Here is a 7,643-nt window from a genome sequence, read left to right as displayed (position 1 = left end):
CAACGAACCAGGCCAGCTGGCAGATCTCTCGGTGGGAGAGCATTTCGTTGATAGTGATCACAACTCCCGGACCTTTACTATAGTCATGGAGAGGGACAGGAGCAGACGGGATGGGAAAATATTTAATTGGGGGAGGGGGAATTACAATGCTATTAGGCAGGAACTGGGGTGCATAAATTGGGAACAGATGTTCTCAGGGAAATGCATGACAGAAATGTGGTGGTTGTTTAGGGAGCACTTGCTGCGACTGCTGGATAGGTTTGTCCTGATGAGGCAAGGAAGGGATGGTCGGGTGAAGGAACCTTGGATGACAAGAAATGTGGAACAGCTAGTCAAGAGGAAGAAGGAAGCTTACTTAAGGTTGAGGAAGCAAGGATCAGACAGGGCTCTAGAGGGTTACAAGGTAGCCAGGAAGGAACTGAAGAATGGACTTAGGAGAGCTAGAAGGGGACATGAAAAAGTCTTGGCGGGTAGGATTAAGGAAAATCCCAATGCGTTCTACACTTATGTGAGGAACAAGAGGATGGCCAGAGTGAGGGTAGGGCCGATCAGGGATAGTGGAGGGAACTTGTGCCTGGAGTCGGAGGAGGTAGGGGAGGTCCTAAATGAATACTTTGCTTCAGTATTCACTAGTGAGAGGGACCTGGTCGTTTGTGAGGACAGCGTGAAACAGGCTGATATGCTCGAACAGGTTGATGTTAAGAGGGAGGATGTGCTGGAAATTTTGAAAGACATGAGGACAGATAAGTCCCTGGGGCCAGACGGGATATACCCAAGGATATTAAGGCAAGCAAGGGAAGAGATTGCCGCGCCTTTGGCGATGATCTTTGCGTCCTCACTGTCCACTGGAGTAGTACCAGATGATTGGAGGGTGGCAAAAGTTATTCCCTTGTTCAAGAAAGGGAATAGGGATAACCCTGGGAATTATAGACCAGTCAGTCTTATGTCGGTAGTGGGCAAATTATTGGAGAGGATTCTGAGAGACAGGATTTATGAGTAGTTGGAAAAGCATAGTTTGATTAGAGACAGTCAGCATGGCTTTGTGAGGGGCAGGTCATGCCTCACAAGCCTTACTGAATTCTTTGAAGATGTGACAAAACACATTGATGAAGGAAGAGCAGTGGATGTGGTGTATATGGATTTCAGTAAGGCGTTTGATAAGGTTCCCCATGGTAGGCTCATTCAGAAAGTAAGGAGGCATGGGATACAGGGAAAGTTGGCTGTCTGGATACAGAATTGGCTGGCCCATAGAAGACAGAGGGTGGTAGTAGATGGGAAGTATTCAGCCTGGAGCTCGGTGACCAGTGGTGTTCCGCAGGGATCTGTTCTGGGACCTCTGCTCTTTGTGATTTTTATAAATGACTTGGATGAGGAAGTGGAAGTCTGGGTTAGCAAGTTTGCCGATGACACGAAGGTTGCTGGAGTTGTGGATAGTGTGGAAGGCTGTTGTAGGTTGCAACGGGACATTGACAGGATGCAGAGCTGGGCTGAGAAGTGGCAGATGGAGTTCAACGTAGAAAAGTGTGAAGTGATTCATTTTGGAAGGTCGAATTTTAATGCAGAATACAGGCTAAAAGACAGGATTCTTGGTAGTGTGGAGGAACAGAGGGATCTTGGGGCCCATGTCCATAGATCGCTCAAAGCTGCCACCCAAATTGATAGGGTTGTTAAGAAGGAGGATGGTGTGTTGGCTTTCATTACCGGGGGATTGAGTTTAAGAGCCGCGAGGTTATGCTGCAGCTCTATAAAGCCCTGGTTAGACCACACTTGCAATATTGTGTTCAGTTCTGGTCGTCTCATTATAGGAAGGATGTGGAAGCTTTAGAGAGGGTGCAGAGGAGATTTACCAGGATGCTGCCTGGACTGGAGGGCATGTCTTACGAAGCAAGATTGAGGGAGCTGGGACTTTTCTCATTGGAACGAAGAAGGATGAGAGGTGACTTGATAGAGGGGTACAAGATGATGATAGGCATAGATAGAGTGGATAGCCAGAGACTTTTACCCAGGGTGGAAAGGGCTATCACCAGGGGGTATAATTTTAAGGTGATAGAGGAAGGTTTCGGGGAGATGTCAGAGGTAGGTTCTTTGCACAGAGAGTGGTGGGTGCGTGGAATGCACTGCCAGCGGTGGTAGTAGAAGCAGATACATTAGGGACATTTAAGCGTCTCTTGGATAGGTACATGGATGATAGTAGAATGAAGGGTACGTAGGCAGTTTTGATCTGAGAGCAGGTTAAATGTTCGGCACAACATCGTGGGCCGAAGGGCCTGTACTGTGCTGTACTGTTCTATGTTCTATGTTCTATAACACAGGTGATGGGAGGCTCTGCCTGGCTACGTAATGTTACAAGGACGCTGAGTAACACCATCGACAACGGGACAGAGAGTAAAACACACAGAAAACTAATAGACTGTGAGGAAGCAAAAGTGAGGAACGGAGAGAGACAGACAACGAAACTGAGATGGAGAAACAAGGCGTTTGTATGATTGTGTTCTCCCTGTTGTGTAACGGTATTTCCTGTTGTGTAAATATGTTTTCTGTTGTGTAAAGATGTACCCTGTTGTTGTGTAAAGGTTTTCCCTGTTATTGTTTTATTTTCTGTTCCTGACCATCTCCTCACGGTGACCATTTGTCCTGCTTTGATTGTGGCCAACATCACCATCTGGTGGTGGAGAGGAGGCTCTGCAGGAAGGGGTTGACAAAGTGGGAGAGACTCGGCTGGTCCGTGTTTGCAGCTTGTGTTCGTGTGAGCACAAGTGATTTGTTACCGATTGATGTGTTCACGAGAAGGAAAAAGCTGATAACAATCGAGAGCATCTTGCAATTATTGGGAAACACTTGCTGTTTTGAAAGTGAACTGTTTGTGTTATTACCAAACATAAATAGCAGAGAATGGTTTCGATCCATCGACCTCTGGGTTATGGGCCCAGCACGCTTCCGCTGCGCCACTCTGCCAACTGTTGGCTTAAATTTTGGCTGCCTGTTAGTGAAATATGTTCATTTCCCCAATGTTTTTATCAAAATAGGATTGTCGTCTGAATGCTCAAGAATCCTGGACTCAGCAACACACGTGCTGACGGACTCACCCTCACTGCACAATGACACAAGGAAACTGAGTAACAGCACCGACAATGAGGCAGGCAGAGAAAGACACACAGAAAACCAGGAAGATATTATCAGGACCCAGAAGGGAACAGACAGAGAAAGACACACAGAAAACCAGGAAGAGATTATCAGGACCCAGAAAGGAACAGACAGAGAAAGGTACTGAGCAAACCAGCAAGAGACAGCGAAAGACGGATGATTTATGTAATTGTGTTCTCTGTTGTGTAAAGATGTTCCCTGTGTTCTTTTAAAGATATTTCCTGCTGTGTAATATGTTCTCTATTGTGTAACTATATTCGCTGTTGTGTAAAGATGTTCTCTGTTATTGTGTAAAATGGTTCCCTGTTGGGTAAAGATCTTCCTAGTTGTGTAAATATGATCCATCTTGTGTAAAAGTGTTCCGGGTTGTTTAAATATGTTCCCTGCTCTGTAATGTAGAGCTGAGTCTGCACTAATGGAATTGCTACAGTATCTTCCAGTCTGATACTGTATGAGGGCTGGAATGTGATCCAACGCACAGTCTATACAAATTGAATTGCTATTGTATCTTTTAGTTTCACAATCTGGGGGAGTTTTAAACTGAAATCTCAGTTTGTATCTCAGGTTGTACTATCTTTCAGATTCTCTCAATCTGATATCACACTTGAGATTTAGACTTAAGAAAGGATGTACTGGCATTGGAGGAGTTCAAAAGCGATTCACTCAGCTGATTCCTGAGATGAAGGGGTTGACTTATGAAGAATGGCTAACCAGGTTATTCATTCGTGTTTAGAAGAATGAGGGGTGATCTTTTTGAAACGTACAAGATTCTGAGGGGGCTTAACGGGGTGAAGAAGGGTCTCTGACCTGAAACATTAACTCTGCTTCTCTCTTCACAGATGCTGCCAGACCTGCTGAGTATTTCCAGCATTTCTTGTTTTTATTAACAGGGAAGATGCTGAGAAAATGTTTCCACTCGTGGGGGAATCTCAAACTAGGCGACATAGTTACAGAATAAGGGGACACTCATTTAAAACTGAGATGCAAAGGAATTTCTTCTCTCAGAGTGTAATGAATGTCTGGAATTCTCTACCCCAGCCAGTATTGAAGGCTAAATCACTGAAAGTATTTAAAGAGGATGTAAATAGATTTTTGAAATATTGGAGAGTTGAGGGCTATGAAGAGCTGGCATGAAAGAGGAGTTGAGGTCTGGGGCAGATCAGCCATGATCTTACTGAATGGCGAGGCAGGCTTGAGGGGCCGAATGGCATACTCCTGCTCCTATTTCTTCTATTCTTATGTTATGTTATATCTAATGTATATGTCAGGATGCACGAATGGGAATTCATACTGAAACTTATAAACTCATAATGTGTGTAAATATTGGGCTGATAATTAACTTGAATCTCAGAGTACATTATTGTGGTTAATTCTGTAAGTTTGAAAAGGGAACTCTGTGCCATAATGAAAACAAGAAATGCTGGAAATACTCAGCAGGTCAGGCAACATCTGTACAGAGAGAAGCAAAGTTAACGTTTCAGGTCAGTGACCTTTCAGATGCTGCCAGACCTTTTGAAAGTCCATGTACACCACATCAACAGCATTGCCCTCATCAACCCTCTCTGTTACCTCATCAAAAAACTCCAGCAGGACAGTTAAACATGATTTTCCCTTAAGAAATCCATGCTGGCTTTCTTGAATTAAACCACATTTGTCCATGGGACTATTAATTTTGTCCCAAATTATTCTTTCGAGCAGTTTTCCCACCTCCAAAATTGAACTGACTGGGGAGTGAAATGAGTTGAGTTGCTCTAACAGAGAGCCAGCACGGGTTCGACAGGGCGAATGGCCTCCTTCTGTGCTGTAGCCATTCGATGATTGTATGATTCTCGCGACAACTGTTGGTGGAGAGGCAGTGATGCAGGAATGGGTTGACAGAAAGGGGAAAGTCTGGACTGATGTGTGTTCGGGTTTGAATAAAGGTGATTTGGAAGCTGTGTTCCAAATTTAAGTGTTTACTGGAAGGAAGAAGTTGATGTAAATAAAGAGTAAAACGTGTTAAGATGAAGCGTGGTGTGATTGGGGATAGCAGTAAATATAGTGTTGGTGAATTATTTGTGTTAATAAACTTCCACTGCGCCCTCTGCTGCAGGCTGCTGTTTATATCCAGCTGTGTATTAGTGCTGTGTGTTAGCGAGATAAATGTTTGTTTCAATGCTGTTTATAAAGCAATTGCATTGCACTCAAACAGTCCCAGACATAGCAACACACGTACGAAAGCAAAATACTGCAGATGCTGGAAATCTGAAATATAAACAGAAAATGCTTGAAATAGTCAGCAGGTCTGGCAGCATCTGTGGAGAGAGAACAAAGTGAATGTGAGCTAACGAAACAGACATGAACTGTTCACTGTTTCTCTCTGCACAGATGCTGCCAGACCTACTGAGCATTTCCAGCATTTTCTGTTTTTATTACAGCAACACAGGTGTTGGGAGGCTCAGCCTGGCTACACAATGTTACAAGGACGCTGAGTAACACCATCGACAACGGGACAGAGAGAAAAACACACAGAAAACCAATAGACTGTGAGGAAGCAAAAGTGAGGGACAGAGAGAGAGACAACGAGACTGAGATGGAGAAACAAGGCATTTGTATGATTGTATTCTCCCTGTTGTCTAAAGGTATTTCGTGGTGTGTAAATATGTTTTCTGTTGTGTAAAGATGTACCCTGTTGTTGTGTAAAGGTTTTCCCTGTTATTGTTTTATTTTCTGTTACTGACCGTCTCCTCACTGTGACCATTTGTCCTGGTTTTATTGTGGCCAACATCACCATCTGGTGGTGGAGAGGAGGCTCTGCAGGAAGGGGTTGACAAAGTGGGAGAGACTCGGCTGGTCCGTGTTTGCAGCTTGTGTTCGTGTGAGCAAAAGTGATTTGTTGCTGATTGATGTGTTCACTAGAAGGAAGAAGCTGATTGCAATCGAGTGCCTTTGGAAGCATCTTGTTATTATGGGTAAATACTTGATGTTTTGAAAGTGAACTGTTTGTGTTATTTCCCCAATGTTTTTTATAAAAATAGGATTGCAGTCGGATTTCTCAAGAATCCCGGACTCAGCAACACACGTGCGGACAGACTCACCCTCACTGCGCAATAACACAAGGACACGGAGTCACAGCACCGACAATGAGGCAGGCAGAGAAAGACACACAGAAAACCAGGAAGAGATTATCAGGACTCAGAAATGAACAGACAGAGAAAGGTACTGAGCAAACCAAGTGATCGCAATCGAGCGCATCTTGTAATTATAGGGAAACACTTGATGTTTTGAAAGTGAACTGTTTGTGTTCCTACCGAACATAAATAGCAGAGAATGGTTTCGATCCATCGACCTCTGGGTTATGGGCCCAGCACGCTTCCGCTGCACCACTCTGCTAACTGTTGGCTTAAATTTTTGCTGCCTGTTAGTGAAATATGTTCATTTCCCCAATGTTTTTATAAAAATAGGATTGTCGTCTGAATGCTCAAGAATTCTGGCCTCAGCAACACACGTGCTGACGGACTCACCCTCTCTGCACAATGACACAAGGACATGGAGTAACAGCACCGACAATGAGGCAGGCAGAGAAAGACACACAGAAAACCAGGAAGAGATTATCAGGACTCAGAAATGAACAGAAAGAGAAAGGTACTGAGCAAACCAGCAAGAGACAGCGAGAGACTGATGAACACCACTTGGAGGGAGCACTGAGGGTGGCAAGGGCACAGAATGTAGTCTGGCTGGGGGATTTCAATGACTATCACCATGGGTGGCTCGGTAGCACCACTACTGAACATGCTGGCCGAGTCCTAACGGACATAGCTGCTCGATTGGGTCTGCAGTAGGTGGTGAGGGAACTAACAAGAGGGAAAAACATACTTGACCTCATCCTCACCAATCTGCCTGCCGCAGATGCATCAGTCCATGACAGTATTGGTAGGAGTGACCACTGCACAGTCCTTGTGGAGATGATGTCCCGTCTTCACATTGAGGATACCCTCTGTCGTGTTGTGTGCCACTACCACTGTGCTAAATGGGATAGATTTTGAACAGAACTAGCAATGTATAACTGGGCATCCATGAGGTGCTGTGGACCATTAGCAGCAGCAGAATTGTAGTCAACCACATTCTATAACCTCATGGCCCGGCATATTCCCCCACTCTAACATTACCAACAAGCTGGGGGATCAACCCTAATTCAATGAAGAGTGCAGGAGGGCATGCCAGGAGCAGCACCAGGCATACCTTGAAATGCGGCGTCAGCCTGATGAAGCTACAGCCCAGGACTACTTTCATGCCAAACAGCAGAAGCAGCATGTAATAGACAGGGCTAAGTGATCCCACAACTAACGGATCAGATCTACACCCTGCCACATCCAATGATGAATGGTGGTGGACAATTAAACAACCAACAGGAGGAGGTGGGTCCACAAATATCCCCAACCTCAATGATGGGGGAGCCCAGCACATCAGTGCAAAAGATAAGGATGAAGAATTTGAAACAATCTGCAGCCAGAAGTGCC

At 44.9% G+C, this 7,643-nt stretch overlaps 1 non-coding gene across 1 annotated transcript; it reads right to left on the bottom strand.

The window, feature by feature from the left end:
• Positions 1 to 2,883: 2,883 nt before the first annotated feature.
• Positions 2,884 to 2,955, bottom strand: trnam-cau (transfer RNA methionine (anticodon CAU)). Its single transcript has one exon. It is a non-coding gene; the product is annotated as a tRNA-Met (tRNA).
• Positions 2,956 to 7,643: the final 4,688 nt, after the last annotated feature.

This window comes from Heterodontus francisci, unplaced genomic scaffold (assembly GCF_036365525.1).
Source record: "Heterodontus francisci isolate sHetFra1 unplaced genomic scaffold, sHetFra1.hap1 HAP1_SCAFFOLD_43, whole genome shotgun sequence".
NCBI classification, from domain to species: Eukaryota; Metazoa; Chordata; class Chondrichthyes; order Heterodontiformes; family Heterodontidae; genus Heterodontus; species Heterodontus francisci.
The sequence above is the reverse complement of the archived record's forward strand: the minus strand, read 5'-3'. Positions and strand labels throughout refer to the sequence as shown.